Source organism: Propithecus coquereli, unplaced genomic scaffold (assembly GCF_000956105.1).
Source record: "Propithecus coquereli isolate 6110/MARCELLA unplaced genomic scaffold, Pcoq_1.0 Scaffold32, whole genome shotgun sequence".
NCBI lineage: Eukaryota > Metazoa > Chordata > Mammalia > Primates > Indriidae > Propithecus > Propithecus coquereli.
Genome location: NW_012148841.1, coordinates 668,556 through 687,882, shown reverse-complemented (window position 1 = coordinate 687,882; position 19,327 = coordinate 668,556). Strand labels below are relative to the sequence as shown.

Genomic DNA, 19,327 nt, shown 5'->3' with positions numbered 1-19,327 from the left:
AAAATAATTATGTTTTTCAAAACAAAAATATTAGTGGGATGAGTGGCATTCTTTAACATCTTTGCAAATCTCTTTAATGTCTGTCTTCATAGAACACAGCTGGATTCTCACATCTGCTTCTATAATTACTATATTCTTTTGGTTGAAGTAATAAGGAATATTTAGCTTTGTAACATAAATATCTGGATAAGGAAAGAGTCTTCTCACCCACTTGTTAAGTTCTAATGTAGTTCCAAAGAAGAATATCCACAATTATCTGAAAAGGTTACTAAGGGACTCCTTTCTTTTCCAAAGGAAATGGCCAATAAACACATAAAAAATGCTTGACATCATTAGTCATCAAGGAAATACAAATCAAAACCACAATGAGACCACTTTAAACTCATTGGGATGATTATAACAGTAATAATGATAAGAGAAAATTACAAGTGTTGGCAAAGAATGTGGAGAAATTGTCGAAGAATGTGGAGAATGCTCATATATTGCTGGTGGGAATTGAAAATGGTGCAGTCACTTTAAAAAGCAGTCTGGCTGTTGCTTAAATGACTATACATAGAGTTAACATATAATCCAGCAATTCCACTCCTAGGTAGATACCCAAGAGAAATGAAAACACACGTCCATGCAAAATCTTGTTTACAAATACTTATAGCAGCATTATTCAAAATAGCCAAAAGGTGGCAACAACCCAAATGTACATCGAGAGATGAATGGATAAACAAATTGTGGTATATTCATATAATAATATATTGGTCATTAAAGGGAATGAAACACTGATACATGCTACAACATGGATGAATCTTGAAAACGTTATACTAGGTGAAAAAGCCAGGCACAAAAGATCACATATTGTATGGTTCCATTTATATGAAATGTCCACAATAAGAAAAATCGATTGAGACAGAAAGTAGGTTAGTGGTTGTTTGTTGCTGAGGTGGATGGACCAATGATAGCTAAAGTATATGGGATTGCTCTTTGTGGTGATGAAAATGTTCTCAAACTGACTGTGGAGATGGTTATATATAGGTGTGAATATATTACAAACTATTGAATTATATACTCTAAATATTTGAATTATGTTGTATGTGAATTATAACTGTGAATAAATCTGTCAAAAAAACTCAACAAATGGTAGTTTCTCAAAGGTTAGTTGTGGAATCCGAATCCATTTCAATAAACATTTCATACTTTGTAACATGAAATCTATTTGATCTACCTAGGATTTTGAGTGTATCTTTTACCTGTATGTGATTTTGACCTTGCAGATTCCCTAAAAGGATCTCAAAGACAGCCAAGTGTCCCAGACTGCACTGGGAGAACTGTTGTGTTGAGTTAGAGTTTCAACTTCAGAAAGGTACAATTGGTTAAAAAAAAAAAAATCCTTCTCTCAAACTGTGTGAGCTTTTGGAGTAAACTCTCTCTGGCTGGATTCAAAGTAATGTTCAAACATTTTTCAGATGGACTACATAAACATTTACATTTCTATCAGACTAAAAATAACTATGGCAAATACATGTGAGACTCAAGTCCATTAAGGAGATCAGTCAGGTTGGAAAGGAAGAATTTTTGGGAAAAATTATTGGATGTTTTACCAGAAATTATGAGGGCACACCTGAAATACAGCATTTAATAACATGAGGAAGCTGTCTGAGCAGGGGTAGTTTTGTAACTCTGAAGAGTAGGGTCAGAGAAAGGAAAGCCAGGGTATAGTATTTTTGCAGGCAGAGCCCAGAAATCTCCTCATTCATGTTCACTAGACACAGGGAAAAGAGTTTCCCTTAGGAAGGGAAGGAGTGAGTTGGAGCCCAAGTGACTAGCCTTGGCATGAATGAACATTCTTTCTCACCCAAAAAGTAGAAATAAGTAGTTCTTTCTTATATATAAAAGGTTAAATTGAGTGAATTTTAATCCCTTTTAATATAATGTTATCTATTTTTATGTATGTATAGTCATGAGAACAACAAAATTTGCCACAACAAAATTGGCATATGAATATATTGTACTGGAGCAGACAGGGCAAATGATGGAAGGTATAAGAGAGATGGAGAAATTTGGAGTAAACGTTGTATGCCTGGGCTTGATCACTCGGGAGCAAACTCTTCCAACTATTCTACCAGAAAACTAGTGTCCCCAGTGTGATGAAAACTGTTTCCACACTCTTCTATTTCAGGGCTGACTTTACATATGTTTTATTATATTTATTCACTCATTTAAGCCCCTGTACTACTTAATGACTAAGCCTTCAAAGTCCATTCAAACTTATCTCTAGTTTATGTGCTTGTTTAATCCTAGCACAAATACCTTAAAGGTCAATTTAGAGCTTCATCATTTCACTTGAATTTGTTTCTTAATGAGTCATTCCTTCAACAAATATTTATGAACTATTTGAAGAGTGTTACTATAAACAGCAAACTTGCTCATCCCTTAACAAAACACACTTACAACACTTTTATCTTAGGGTAAGATGATAAATGTGTGGATATACATACCATAAATTGGTATGCATAATAGTTTTTAACTTATTAGAAATTATTGCTAGATAAAAAGAATATTTTCATTGAAAAGGAGCAGCACATTGCCCTTTTTCTAGAACACACTGATTCTTATAAAATAACTTTCAGCATGAGATCAGTTGTTCTTAGATCACATTCCAAAAATGCTTAATTCCTAAAGCAATCAAAGATATTTATTACACAGAGCTCTCATTTATAAAGATGTGGGTCAGAGCTTGGGCTCAAAGTCTAATACACTACCTTTCCAAATTGATTTATATTTACTTTGGTATTTCCAAGTAAAGCAATCTGATTTCACAACATTGAACAATATTATTTAGCTTTTGTAGGTCTTAATTTCTTGTTTTAACTCCACATTCTGGTTTTTATGATTCAGTAGATAGATTAACCAACTCTACATTTGATTCTAGATTTACATTCAATAATTCTGATGTCAAAATGAGAGCATATTTTCTTAATTCAAAGAACAACAGCAACAACAAAAACAAAAACCAGGTTAACTGTGTTTCTCTGAAATTAATTTATCCTTTTCTAAAGAGTGAAGTGTTATTGGGATGTGAGATGGAATGTGCTTTTTTAGTCATGATATATAGCTGTTGTTGAGACTGCTCTAATGATTTCAGGTTTTATGGATATTATTTTTTAGAAATGTGCATTTGGTATATTTTTTGGAAATGCACATTTGGTTTTTTTACTCATTTTCTTGGCCAGATGATGTTAGAGTGGCATTGCAAAATGTTTTGTTATCAGGATTTTAATAAAAAGGGCATACAGATAATTCAGGATTAAATAAATTATTTCTTTTTGATTTACATAGTTAAAACTAACAACAGAGGACTGCGGAACAGAATCTTGGCTAGACCAATGCCAGGCAGAGCACCAGTAGTAACACCCATGCCAAACACCAGTAGTAACTGTTACAGTGAAGGAGTGACTAGCACTGTAAAATTGTCTTATATGCCTTTCCTTTGTTTCTTTGATATGTGCCCATTGTTATGCACAAACATGCAAAGTAGGATGTAAGCTAGAGTCATAAAATCATGGTATTTAGATCTAGAACCTCTTAATTTTAATAATGAGGACCTTGGACTAATTGGACACTGTTAGGTCTCTTTATCCACATTTTTTCAGGTAACTTTATAGAATTTTAAATTTCCTCACACAGACCTGTAATTTTATAGACCTTATTTTTGTGATGTACAGCATGGTGCCAATTTGAATTTCTTTTCCAATAAAAACTTTCCTTGCACTTCTAATTTTTATCTTAGGAAGGAAATGATTGTGAAACTATCTGAATTAATACACTGCCCTTCAGAACTATATTATTGATGTGTCTTAAATACTGTTTTGTCCTTTAGTAAGGAAACAAACTGCTCTCTCAGTTCTTTTTTCCTGTTCTTCTATTAAATGATTAGAATAGCCTTCACCCATGCATGTTATCAATTGCTTGTTTAGCAGTTATCGTCTAGACTAGTGAGATTAAGCACTGAAATGGTGGAACCTCAGCTGATGCAACACTTGCCTCCGAAGATGCCTGCCAGAAAATATGTTCAAGGTTGTTCCATAAATAGTAAATCTTTTTCCTGTGTAGTCTTTAATAAGAGCTTAAAATGGATTTTTAGAAGGTCCTGTGGATTGAACAACAGGAAATTTTAACCAAGTCATTAATAGCTAATGATGTGAACTGTAGGCAACTATCCACCATCACTCATAGGAGTAAAAGGAGACAAAGGCCAGATCAAGTCAGGGAACGTGGCAGTTCTTACTGTAGCAACTTCTCACTTCTTGCTTAATATATTTGTTATTTCAATGGTAGACAAAATTTGCTGGCTCACTGAATTTCTTTTGATTTACTCATTTATATATATTATAAATATATATGATTACATATTTAAATGTGTTAATATAGTTATATGTATACTAATAAACACTTCTGAATTTATTGTTTTCCTTTATATTATTTTAAGTAAAAATAAAATATCCTAAATATTCCTTTTTCCATATGAGGCAGACAAATATTTATTTAACTGTACCCTATTGAGAATCACATATCTAATAAGCATCTTGTATTCAGAATATACAGAGAACTATCAAAACTTAATAGTAAGAAAACAAACAACTCAATAAAAACAGTCAAAAGATTTGAAAAGACACTTCACCAAAGAAGATAAATGTGCACATGAAAATATGCTCAATATCATTAGCCGTTAGGGAAATGCAGGTTAAAACTACAATGATACACCACTAGATACCTATTAGAATGTTTAATATTTAAAAGATTGAGCAACCAAGCGTTGGAGAAGGTGTGAAGGAATTAGAACACACATTTGCTGCTGGTGGGAATGAAAAATAGTACAACCACTTGGCAAAATATTTTGTCAGTTTCTTCAAAATTTTAAACATACACCTACTATAATATCCAATCATTTCCATTGCTAGGTATTTACCCAAGAGAAATGAAAGCTTATGTCTATGCAAGTACTTGTATAAGAATGTTGATAGCAGCTTTATTTGTAATAGTTCCAAACTGGAAACAACACAAATGTCCATCAATAAGTGAATGGATAAACGAATTATAGTATATCCATATAATTAAATACTACTCGTCAATAAAAGGGAATGAACTGTTGATACTTGCAATAACTTGGATTAATCTCAGAATAATTATTCCCAGTTAAAAATATGATAGTGTTTTTCCAGAGACAATAGTGTTACTATATGATTCTGTTTACATAAATTTCCGGAAAATGCAAATGAATCTACAGAAAGAAGATTATTTTTGCCTGGGGACAGGGGCAAGGGACTTCAAAGGGATACTGGGAAACTTTTGAGGGTGATATATTTGTTCATTAACTTCACTGTGGTATTGGTTTCATGGGTATATACACAGGTCAAAAGTATTCAAATTGTGCATTTGCATGTGTCAAAGTTATTGTATGTCAACTATATCTCAATAAACCTTTTTAAAAATGTACCCTCCTTAGTTTAGTAATTTATGAATAAACATCTCTTCCAGGTCTTTGCCTCAACATCTAGACAAAGACCTGGAAGAGATCAGAGGTTCTTATGTTCGAACTTGATCCTAAATTGGATTTTTATAACAACTGTTTTAGAGGTGTCTTTCTTAGCTCCTCCTCCTCTTCTTCCTTCAATTTTGATCTCCTCCTTTTCATCTTCCTCCTTCTCTTCTCCTATTTCTCCTTCTCTTTCCATCTTCTTTTCTCTTCCCTTGCTTCCTTTTTCTCCTCCTGTTCCTCCCCTCTTCTCCCTCTTCTTAATCTAAAACACTTCCAACTTCATCTCTCATATGTCCCAGCAGTGGCCTTTCCTTTCTTTTTGCTTTTTTACTCAGCGTAATGAACATTGCCTATGGACATGCTGTGGCTCTCTGATTTCTGTAGCCACATGAGCTGAGTTGCATCTGGTGTCATGGCACATCAGATCTCAGTCAAAATACTAAAAACACTCACTGTTGAGTTTCAGTTTAAACATCACATCATCAAGATCTTTTCTCACCTTATATTCAATGTGATTTCCTAGCTCTCTGTTTCCACCGATTTTTATACTCCACCTAATAAAATACTCTTTATTATTCATTGTGAGGAATTGTTCAATATCAGTCTCCCCTTTTGATCTGCAAGATCTTTGAGGGCAGAGACCAAGTTACTCTATCCTTTTCCAGCTGTAAAATACATGATAATATCTTATTTTAATGAACTGAAAAGACAAAGATTAGATTAGAACAGTCTTACCCAGACATTATCTAGAATAAAGTATAAGCAGAAATCTAGAGAGGAATCTTGTTAGATCAACTATTCACCAACTATATGGTACTCCATTGGGTTATAAAAAAATAGTTATGGGGCAAGCGAGGCAGTTGCTTTGAGAGTGTTAGTTTGCTCCCTGAAGGAAGTGAGGGCAGTAGGTGTCTGTGGCCACTTTTGCCTTCCCTGGTTAAATTAAAAATACTGTTTGGAAATAAATTACTAGATGCTGTTTGTTTGGTACCTAAAAAGAGCTTAACATATGGAATAATTCTTACACATCAAGCATCAGGAGATACAAATCTTCCCCATTTGATGTCACTGCCATCCCATCTTGCGTCTCATGGTCTTTTTTGTTTATTTGAGATTTGCCTGTAAAGGCCTTAATATTGTACATAGAATTAAGGCATATAAATCATGTGAATTACCTAAAGACCTTCGGAGAACATAAACTTGCAGGTGTTTTCCTTGGAGAACTTGTTAGACAAAGTGACACAGAAAATGCAAGTTCCCAGTAAAATCCACTGGACTGAAAAGGCAAATCACTCCATGGCAGTGAAAGGATGGTAAACAAATTAATTTTTTCTACCAAATAAATACAAAGATTTTGTTTTGGATCCAAGAAATCACTGAAGTGGATAAGAAATAATTGTCATTAGTTAAGAGCCATGTTATTTTGAATACAAATACGGTTGACTTGATAAAGAACAGTATATCTCTCGGCATTATGACATATATTTCAGACGAATTTAATGTTCTTTAATGTTCCCCTATTTTTAAAACACATTTTAATTGTGAAATTAATGTTCTTTGCAAAATGTCTTTTTGAAAGCACTGTTATTATTGTATAAAGCTGATGTAAGCATATTGAAGATAGTCTATTTTCATAAGTATAGTTAAGTTTTCAAAAAAATTTAAACATTTGAATTTTGGGAAAAAAAGGAAATAGTTATTCAATTGTTCATTAAATATTTGTTATAGGGTACTGAATTTTGTCCTGAGGAATACCAAGTATAAATAGACGTTCCACCTACCCTTAGATTATTTATAGCATAGTTGAAGGGCTAACATTTACACACTAAAAGATAATAATGCAAAAGAGCTTGCAAAAAGCACTAATGCATGTAGTAAATGGACCCATTGGGTGTTCAGAGCACCTAGAGATCATATAGGGTCAAAAGTGGGCAGGGATTGCTGGCAGACCACAGGAGGATGGTTTGGAGGAAATGAAATAAGACATACATTTTGAAAAATGTGTATCAGGAACTTTAAGTTTTGGTTTTTACTTTTGCAGACTCAAATGCAGAAGCTTAAGCACAAGAGAGTTTGTATTTTCAGGTGAAAGAAGTTTGGAAGCTGTGACAGAATCTGGTTGGAATTATGGCTTGAATTCATGTTCCATGAACTCATCAGAGATTATTATTTCTTCTTTTTCTGTTCTGCACACATGATTTCTATCCTCCAGTTTACCTTGTGGTGTGATGTGGTTGCTGGAGCTCTAGCCATTCATTGTATTACATTCTTTAAAGCACTAGGATAATATACTGAGTGAGAGCACTAAGTTTCTGCTATTTGCTTCCTGTTTTGTCTCTAGCATGTAGAACAATGCCTAGGGTAGAATGAAGGGAGAAAGGAAGAAAGAAGGAAATGCAGGAAAGCAAATGGCATATATTTCTCAAATGAGTATAATTCCTTCACGTATTAACAGCTGTTCTTTAAGCGCTGTCCTGGGCAGGCCTACACTTCTGCTAACATGTCAATGGACAGAATGTAGTCACATGATCACACCTCTAGCTACAAAGAGGATTGGAAGATGTAGTAATTACACCAGATGACAATATGATCAGACAAAATGTACCAAAGTGGAAGGGGAGGATGAATATTAGGATGCTATCAACAGTCTCTGACACATATAGATAGAAATGAGAAATTACATATAAAAGATAGATTTATTTTAGATTTCAAAGGGCTTTGAAGGCCAATTGAAGGAGTTGGAGCTTTTTTACATAGTTACAAAGAAGCCAGTTTATTATTTTGTTCAGGGGAGTCAGATGAGGAAAACAATGTTTTAAGAATATTATCTGGCTTCAGTATTAGCATATAATGTCTAAGAAAAGATGAAGAATCAGGGCAATAAGTTAGGAAACCAGTGACAATCTAAACATGAAACAACATGATCAAGTCTGTAAGGAAGAGATGATAATGGAACATAGGTTACGTTATTTTTATATAAAAAAAAAGCACCAGCTAACTTTATGAATTGGTTATAGAATGGAGATAGTATAAATATATAATTTTAATTGTTCATCGTGAGTAAACTGGTCGGTATACTTAGCAAAGGTATCTTCAAAACAAACCAACCAAAATTTGCTTTAATTAACCAATAATTTGACAAAAATAACTATATATTTTGTTAAATTGTATATGTGCTCTTGAAAAGATTTCTGTTTCTACTTTTATTTTTACTGGAGCGTGGGAACAACCTGAATTTTACTCACACCATCCCAGTAATTTTGTAGTTTCAAAATCAGAGTAATACATACATGAAAAAATTATTTTTGCACATAAAAGTGAGATTTATACTTATTTGGTAAATAACTTAATGCAATAGTTATGGGACCAAGCTAGCAGAATTAGTCATTGACATGTCAACCACATGGAAAAAATTTGAACAAATAATTACTTGAATCCTGAAGCTTTTATCTTAAACATTCTTGTGTAGAATGCCCATACACAGTAATAATTATATTTTGACAATGAACTTTAAAGTTTCTTTTATTATTTCTCTTCTCTTGTTATGTAGGTATTCTACAATATTTTGTGTGTGTGTTAGTGTCCTTTCATTAAATAATGACATTGAGTAAATTATTTTGATTAATTCAGTGTAATGACCACTACAGCATTTTGTAGTTTATTTTGTTTGATTAGAACATGGAATAAAGAGTAGTAGACAATATCCCTTATACTTTCAGTAGAGCTTCACTGCATTAAATAGTATATTGAAAGGTAAAACTAGACTGTGTGCTCAAATTCAATGTCAAATTCTTGGAAAACGCATGTCACTGTGTTCTTTTCTATGCCGGCTAATTGACCCAGCAGTAGTCAGATAAAAGGGCTTAGTATATGAGTACTTTAGACCACATCTGTGAAACTCATGTGTACACTCTGCATGGCTCTTATGCTTTTCCCAAAGTAGAAAATGAAATAAACAGAGATAATTATTGCTGCTGAAAAATTCAGTGCTCTGCAAGACAGATTTTATTTTGACTAGCGCATATTACAATACACTTGTGGAACAAAAGAGAGGCTTATTTTTTTAGATTTTGTTTCCACATTCTATGTGCCTTGAATATTTTCTGACCTAGGTATAGTCAAATGCAATAGGGTGTTTCTCCTCCCTCCTTTCACTTTCTCTCTCTCTAAAAGATTTAATACTAAAGGAAAGCATCAGGGCCATTTTCATTTACTTATCAAGTATTTCACCATTGATTCCAGTTATTTAACCTTTTCTGAAGAAATGTAGTGGCATTCATGAAAAGAAAAGAATATCAAAATAGTGCAGAATCCTTTTTAATACCCAATGTTGATGAGATTATGGGTAAACAGACACTCTTACAAAGTCATGTAAATTGTTCCAACCTTTTTAGATACTAATTTAGCAAAATCAATCAAATTCCAACATGCACCTAAAATTTGGCCCAGAAACTCTACCGCTGGGAATTTGTCTATTGGAAGAATTTTCAAAAGTATTCAAAGATACAAGGATGTTTGCTGTAGTATTGTTGGTTTTAGCAAGACAATGAAAAGAACCTAAATGTTTGTTGGTAGGGGACTGGTTAAGTAAACTAATTTTTGTAGAAGCCGATTAATGAAATTAATGTCTGTGGTAATAAGGATAGGTGATCATGATGAACATATAAGTGTGTGTGTGTGTGTGTGTGTGTGTGTGTGTATACATACTCATATACATGTGCTTGGATGTTCATAGAAATTTTCTTAAAGGATACATATGGAAGAGTTAATGGATATTCTTAGAGAGAAAGGGATTCTGGATGGGCCAGTGGGCAATGTTTACGGGTAGGTGAGGCCTATGGCTGAAGTTTGTGGGGTTTGCAGTTAGAGCCTACAGAATCCTTGGTTAGGTGTGGCCTTCTGCCAGTGCTTTATTATTGAGCATGACTAGCAGGTAGTGCTTCACAGTTGAATGGGTCTGGTTGGCTGAGCTCTGTGGTCAGGTAAGGCTGCTGTCTGGGCCCCACAGTTGGGTGGATCCAGCTGCCTGGGCTGTGCAGTTTGGTAAGGCTTTCAGTTATGGTCACGGTCAGGCAAGGCTGCTGGCAAGAGCCAGGCGGCTACCACTGAGACCTGCATGCACTGGCCACTGAGAGCTCCTGTCCATTTTCTTTGTTCCTAACTGTCCCCAGGTGGCCTAGCCATGCCAATTCCCCAAGTGTTTTATGTGAAGCAAGACAGATGTGGGCCACTTGGGCAATGTCCGCAAACTGGGAAAGTTGTACATCTACCTTGATCTCTTTCTCCCACTGGAGAAGTCATGAGTCAAGGGGATCCTTCTTGGTTCTGTGTTGTGTTGGCTTGGGGGAGAGGTGTTTCAGACAAAGAAGGGTGATTTTTACTCTTTTTAATGCATTTTTTCTCAGTTTTGTGCTCTACCATGGTGTTGTACCCTACCTCTTGATTCTGGAATTTTCATAAAGGCATTTTTGTCCACGGATAGTTGCTAAATTAGTGTTTCTGTAGGGGGACTAAGGCAGGGTACCACCTATTTATCCATTTTGTGACATCCTTGACATACTAGTTTTGCTTTTCTCTTTTTACTTTATCCCAAATTCTGCTAAGCACCTATTCTTGGTTTTGTATCTCATTTTCATGTATGAATTTATCATTAAGACTTAATATATCTTTGGTCTTGATCCTAAATTTTCACAAGTTATGACTAATATTCTCCAGGTGAATTCAAGTAAATAGCTGCCTCAGTGAAATTGACCCAGGATCCTTGGAATCCTACATCTCCTGGCCTGTGGAATGACCCCCCGTAGGAATAAAGTAAGTGGTTTCTCTGTTTCATGAAAGTGCCCTCAGGGAAAAAGTATGGGAAATCAATAGTGTAAATGTAATGTAAATCTAGTCTAAAAAAAACCCACATAAAAATATGTATGTTTTAAGTATAGCTCTCATATTGAATTCTCTAATGAAAAATAAAAATCTTCAGTTATTTGAAAATTTTTCTGCTCTATAATAGAACCAGGCACTAGTAGCCCGGTTCTGATCCTACCTCCATGATATAAAATTACAACAAATTAGATATATGACTGATTCCAATCTACTTTGAACAGAATAAGTTTTTTTCTTAGACTCTGTATTCACTAGGTACTGTGATGTCACTTTCCTATTATCAATCATGTTATTCAGAAATATGAAAACAGGACATCTCAAAGATGTAAATATAACTTTTACATCAGACCATCTTTCTTAAATACATACGCTAATAGGCTTTTTAATTTTCCATAGTCCCTCTTTAAGGAACATTCACTAGTAAATTATGTATTACCATTTTCTGCTGGAGAGTTTTATGCATGTTTAGATTAGTCATTTAGTCACAGCTGTTGCAAAATTCTGGTGAGGAAAAGCTACTTATGTCTTTATTATTGTCTGGTGATAATATCATCTTTAGAAGTGTATCATCTTTTTAGCACTCTGGGAGGCCAAAGTGGCAGGATTGTTTGAGCCCAGGAGTTCGAGAGAAGTGTATCATCTGCTGAAGGGATTTTGGGGTCCCTTGGAAAGCGTGTGCTGGTTGGTGATTTGATGCCATTCCCAAGACAGACTAATATGGAAGTATGTTGCAGGTTTACTGCACCAGAGATTTCATAAGATTCTTTCCAAAAGTAATGATGAAATGTTATTTTCTATTGTCACTAGGGGACAATGGAAAAGACATAGACTAGGAATCCAAAGAGATGAGTTTAAGATTTAGCTATCTATACCTGCAGTGTTTTCTTGGACAAGTTATTTCACCTCTTTGTGCTTTGGCTTATGTAAATTATCTGAAGGGACTGGAATTATCATTTTCAGTTCCGAAATTAAAATAAATATAAGACAGTTCATTTATCAATTTACCTTTTTTATTATTTTAACTTTTACTTATCAGTTTAACTTTTTCCTGCAGGAATAAAAATTTTGATTAATTCCCATCACACTTCTATCCACCATACTGTCTGTTCAAGATTTTTTTTAACCACTTAAACTTTTTATTTATTTCTCAGCAATTTTATTCAACACATTCTGGGGTTAAGATCTTCTGCTGTATAATACTTGGTATGATTTGGAATGTATGATGGTTAATCTTACATGTCACCTTAACTGGGCTGAGGAATGTTGGGATAACTGGTAATACATTATTTTGGAGTATATGTGTGAGGGTGTTTCCAAAAGAGATTAGCATTTGAATCAGTAGACTGAGTAAAACAGATTTCCCTCATCAATGTGGGAGAGCATCATCCAATCCACTGAGAATTCATATAGAAAAAAATAGTGGAGCATAGGAGAATTCACTCTTTCTACTTGAGCTAGGACATCCATCTTCTCCTGTTCTTGGACATTGGTGATCCTGGTTCTAGGGCCTTAGGACTCCAACCAGGACTTATACCATTGGTATTGGCTCCCCTGGTTCTCAGGCCTTCTGACTCAGACTGAATTATATCACCTGTTTCCCTGGTTTTCCAGCTTTCAGAGAGCAGATCATAGAACTTCTTGGTCTCCATAATTGTGTGAGCCAATTCTCATAATAAGTCTCCATATAAAACTCTCTCTCTCTCTCTCTCTCTCTCTCTCTCTCTCTATCTCTATCTATCTGTACATACATATAAGTTCTGTTTCTCTGGAGAACCTTGACTAATATGGAGTGATAGAGATAGCTCAGTTGGCCATTTTAAACCTCTCATGGCATGATCTTCTCTTTTCATCTAGGGCCACAGCAAGTTTGGAGAGTGAAAGTCTGGAGATTTGATAGTTCTTTCTTCAAATTATTTTAGCTATAATAAACAGAGTTAAATGATGGGTAATTTGGAGTCTATTGGCACATATTCCAGTTAGTACATCACCTACTCTGGGTCTGTAAGAGGGGGCTAGCCATAGTAAACAGTACCTGAGGCTACAGCGGCCCAAAGATTACCCCGGAAACTTACAAAATAGGAGACAAGTATTGACTTAACTCAGTATCTTTGGCAAATCTCTATCACAGATTGCCCCAAGGAGCTTATAAGAATGTATGCAAGTCTCATTCTATTCATGAGCATGTATATGAGCACAGATACCTTCACTGGAATATTTGGCAGTATCTGGATCACACAGCATAAAATATTCAATGATAATTTCTTGATGATGTATTGCTATGGTTTTGCATTTTTTGAGGGTTTCCTCAATTTTACTCAACACTCCTTTTACTCAGAAAGAAATGGATATACAATCCTGGTATTATTATTTATAACAAGAGAGTGGAAACTCCCTATAGAATGTGCCTGGCTATAAATAATAGCTTTTCCTTTGATACAATTCATTACTGTTAGTATAGGACTTCATTTATATTTTTACTTTTATTATCAATTTTAAATTCTCCATCCAGTAAAATGTAAGTGGCTCTTGTGTTCTCCCATCTCCAAACAGAGAAGAGGGGTGAGTTGTATACCATGATGTAGTAAAAATGGGCTCCAAAGATGTAGAGCTCCACAGTGAGGAAGGAAAAGGGTTTTCATGGTTCCTGCATATATTGACTCTGAGAAGGGAAGCCAAAATTCCAGGCTGTTGGAGGGGAAAGTTTCTCTGCAGGAGGAAGTCACTACCTGGTTATCCTCAAAATATCTCCACATTTGGTGCTCTCCCTCCAGTGGAGCCTCTGATCTCTTTCTCCTTCTGTGAGGAGCCCTTAGGTCTTACCTTACGAGGAAAACTAAACTATCTGTATACTATAGAAACTTCTGTAACTGATACCAAGAAAGAGAAAAGGAGCCTTGAAAAGTCTTGGAGAAGATGAAAGTGCTGTGGACCCTTTGACTGTGAGGAAGAAGCAAAGGCTACTGTCTCGATGGGGCCTGTGCAAATTCTGCTGTGACTTTCCTGCAGAGAAGAAGAAGCAACAGACCTATAGGCTCCTGAAGGTGGTCAAACTCCAGCTACGATGAAAAGCTGACCTGCAGGGTTCCTTTCAGATGGTGGCCGAGATGCACCTACTTCTGGGAAGCTTTCCTTGTCCCTAGAATGGGCGGCTCTCACCTCCTGAGCCCACTAGTTACACTTTATTAGGCATGTACACACCTGGGATCATGTCACTGGGGATCCCAAGGAGATGAGCTGAGTCCTGTCCATCCTGAAACCTTTGAAAGTCTAGGTCTAGCAACTCTCCACCTATTCTGGAGGTGTGGAGGAACCAGTGGTGTTTGTTTTCTTTTAGAAAGCCGACCAACCAGGCAAGGTTAGAACAACTACGGAACAAAGAGAATTTTCATGAGAATTAAACTCATGACCACATTTCCCATTAGCACTGATGCAGCGCTGCCCACAGGCGGCACAGTGTTCCCACATGGGACTAGCTCACTCACTGTTTCGTAGCAGATTCTCTTTTCTTGGAATAGTAGCTTGTGGAAACAATATATGTATAGATAGTTTCTTGATTTATCATACAAGTAATGATTCTTTTGCTATACTGCTCTAGGAAGAAAAAAAGAAATGTCATGAAAAGAGACAACCCTGATGATGTCACCATATTAGGTCACCATGTGACAGACAAATGCGTAGGCAGTGGAATAGGATGGTATAGACTGTGTGTAACTTACTGTTAGTTACTTCGAACAATGAGAGTATTTTGTCTATACTTTGAAAGACAAAATAAAGTTCCTATTTGGACGAGCAGGAAAATATTTTGGGTAGGACATAGTCTAGGCAGCAATGGTGGTAGGAAATATTTGTAATTCCTGTTGCCTGTTTGTTGGTCTTATTTTCTTTCTTTCAGTCTTTTTTTTCCTCCCTTGCCTGCCTGCAATACAGTGTGAGCCCAGCTCTCCTGTCACTCTTAGAGAAAAGGTTTGAATAATTGCTAAGGTGTTAGGGACTCAGTATATTTAAATGAGTAGCTCTCTTTCCCTCTCAGGAATAGTTACAACAGAAAATTAATAATCACACTGTATTACAGGCAGGTAAGGGAGAAAAAAATATCTTATGTAGTGCGGCTGTATTTTTTTTCTTTTAAGCTTTCCTTTAAGATATTTGTATAATTATTTGTATACACACATAGACACACACACAGACACACATACACATTTTATACGATACAGCCCAAAACACAAAAATCAAGGTATCCTGGCAGGGTGAAAAGTAGATTTCTGAGTGATGTTTTTCCTTTGTCATTCTCATTCTAATCTGTATGACAACAGCTCCCTGTTGCTTTTAGTGGCCCTGAGTATCTTAACCTTTGTTGTAATGGTTTGTTAACCAGGATGCCCGATACATTCCACATAGCAGAATTGTTGCTTGCACAATAAAAATTTTGACATGTGTACTCTTTTGTAGTTTAATTAATTCTCTTATACTTACAAACTCACAAATCTATGGGGAACATGAGTGGCAATTGGGTGACGGTGGAGGCTGGAGTGTTATTCAACTAATCTAACACAATCCTGGAAAAGCCAAAACAGTCATTCAACAGAATACTGGGGAAAAAAAAAGTGTGATTTCTAGGTATTCTCACCTCATACCATTTCCTGTCAAAGAGAATAATAGCTATTGAGTAGAAGAAGAATATGAAATATTTTGATTCAAAGAATAATGAAAATGGCTGGCAAAACTTTTTCTCATTCTAGTAGGTCTATGGAATGAAATATTTCTGACTGAATCTTTTTTTATACATAAGATCCAGAATAAAAACAAATGTTTACAATGTGCTAAGTACAGGCTAAGTACTATTCTTAGATCTTTATATATACTGATTCATCTAAACCTCATAACACACCATAGCCAGCATATATTATGATACTTAATTTCAGTATGAGGAAACAGAAACAGGGAGGTTAACTTATGTGGCCAAGGTCACACAACTGGTAGTGGCTGGAACTCAGACTCAAGTTGTGCTTTTAAAAACTGTGCTCAGAACCTGCCATTTGTTCATATCTATGAAAAAGAAATTATCAATGAATTAATTATAATAGCTGACATTTATTGAGTGCTTCCTCTGTGCCAGGTGTTCTCTAAGCACTTTGCCTGCAATACCTCATTTAATTTTTGCAACAATCCTCTGTGGTATCATCAGCTCCATTTGAAAGACAAAGAAATTAAGGGTCAAAGAATAAATAACTTGTCCAAGTCACAAAATTGGTAAGAGGGAGACAGGATTCAGGTAATTAGACTCATATCCTTTACCACTTCTCTTCATGCTCAATGGTTTTAGTCAATCATCAACATCTAGTGAACCCTCATGAAGTTCAGAGTCAGGCTGATGGGTGTTTCTCCCTTGGGATATGTTATTGCCTAAAGAATGTAGTTTGTCTGGTAGCTTGAAGAATGGGGTCCAGGCAGCAGCAGCAAATAGGACCATTTAAAATCCAAGAAATTTGAATATCAAATGATTGGTTCTTTGCCATGTATTCTGAATGGCTGCAGATTTAAATCCTTCACTCTTTGCCAAAGCTTTCTTGGACTTATTAGTAATGCTTGAGTGTTTTTCCAAGACATACTAAGCTTATTTGTATAACTATGCCTGTCTTTGTGGATTGACAGGGTTCATGTGATCTTCCTCAGTGATTGCACTCTTGGGCAAGATGGCATCAGGCTAACTAGGCACAGTATAATTTATTTCTGAACTTTGTTCAATGTTGATATTCTTGATATATTCTTTGTAGAAAGGGGAAAAGCTAACAAGAAGAATGAACACATTAACAACTGAAGTTTTACGAATGTAATTATTAAAAAAATTAGAATAGAAAGAAATCAGATTGAGAATTGGTTGTCAGGAACTCTGCCAGGGTGGCCTGATGTTATCTGGGTCCCAGAATTGTCTTGTGTCAAATTGTGAGGTTGATGATCTCAGGAAGATCTTTCCATTTCTAAAATTTAAATACTTTTTGTAAGAGGTCTGCTAGCACAAGATTTTCCTGACAAATAAGGGCTGGTAGTGGTGGTGAAGGAGTGGAGTATGGGGAGGTACGGAGAGATGATGGTGGTAGTTTGTGGATAAACACATATAATGTGATCTCTTTTCCCCCCATCCCCAACCCCAGTATGTGAGGACACAGAAAGAAGACTGCTTTCTGCAAGCCAAGAAGAGAACTCTCACCAGAAACCAAAGTGGTCAGTACCTTGATCTTGAATTTCCCAGCCTTCACAACTGTAAGAAATAGATTTCTATTGTATAGGCCAACAATAGTAGTAATAATAATGATGAAAAAGTAATTTGAAAACTACACAAGGTCATTAGAATGTATTATAGTTCAGGAATGCCAGTACTGGTAGTATAGTCTATAAATGTTAGAGTATTGTCTATTACTAGAAGTTATATAAATAGCAAGGAATTAATATGCTTATGAAGATAAATCCTTATTTGTTGATTTCTACCATGCCTGCGTAAAACACTAGCATATGAATAGCAGCATAGAATGGTGACTAGATCATTGCTTGCCTTTTAAGTATAAAACAGAACAAACTGTTCTTATTTTGTAACAGGCGTGAATTAATATCTATCTATCCTCTAGACAGTCATTAGACACTGAAACTAATAATCTAAAACTAATAATCTAGAAACCCTGCAGCACCTCCCATCCAAAGATCTTACGGGAGATGAGAGGCCTCTCAAAGTCAACTTGGCAGCAATCGTATCAGGAGGTGGGAGAATGTCTTCCAAGGTCCCTTACTGCTGCTGTTTAACCTCATTTGCAACTTTATTAGATTTTTAAATTTTGATGTACCTAGTAGTGTTGATGTACCCATTTAATTTTTTTTTCCTTTTGTTTAGAGACAGGGTCTCATTCTGTTGCCCAGGCTGGAGTGCAGTGATGTGATAACAGCTCACTGTAATCTTGAACTCCTGGCCTGGGCTCAAGCATCCTCCCACTTCAGCCTCCCCAGTACCTAGGATTATAGATCCATGCCACCATACCTGGCTAAATTTTAAAACAATTTTTTTTTTTTTTTGTAGAGACAGAGTCTCACTATGTTGCCCAGGCTGCTCTCAAACTCCTGGCCTCAAATAATTCTTCTGCCTTAGCCTCCCAAATTGCTGGGATTACAGGCATGAGCCACCTCACCCAGCCCCCATTTTAATTTTAATTCAGTTTACCTGAAGAGTAAAAAATATTGAAATAATTTCTTCCAATTACTGATTTAAGACACTCTTGTCAATAATCTTTTGTAAAGCCATATTACTGCCATGGGCTTTAGATGTTTATTGGTTTTCAAATGTTCTGCCTAAATTGAAACTATTACTGCTTAAATAGAGTCATTTGCTAATTTTCTGCAATAGATAAGCCAATAATTTGAGAAGTCTGGTGTTATTTCATTTGTACCCTCTCTTTAACAGGCTGTCTCCTCTAAATCAAAAGCCCCAACCTCTTTTTCATTTCTTTCTTTTTTTTCTTTTCAATAAACAAATAAAACTAATTCCAAATATGCAAGGTTAAGAAGGGAAAGGTAGCATCGTATAAATAAGCTGAAACTGAGTGTAATTAATAAAAGTTATATTTTTAAACGTGGCAGTCTACTTTTAATTATCTATCGTATATTTTCTTACAAAAGATATTCATTTGTTTATTCATGCAGAATATGAATCACTGAACATTTCCCAAGTGCTAGGCTGCGCTAGGCAATAGGTATTAGTGAACAACAAATAAGATTACTCCTTCTGGAGCTTTCATACTAGAGGGAAGAAGAAAAATGGACAAGTAAAAATAGTGTCTTTTAAATGATATATGTGAGCATAGAAATCAACTAACCTCTGCATTCAGCTCTACCCTTTTGGATTTCAGTTTCCCTCCTGATCTTCCAGGCTCC

General features: G+C 35.5%; 1 pseudogene across 1 annotated transcript; it reads left to right on the top strand.

Annotated features, from left to right (window-relative positions):
* The first annotated feature begins 1,951 nt into the window (after window positions 1-1,951).
* On the top strand, window positions 1,952-6,795 carry LOC105815150 (annotated as a pseudogene). Its single transcript, XR_001137726.1, has 3 exons — window positions 1,952-2,030; window positions 3,331-3,455; window positions 6,371-6,795. The product of XR_001137726.1 is annotated as an uncharacterized LOC105815150 (transcript).
* Window positions 6,796-19,327: the final 12,532 nt, after the last annotated feature.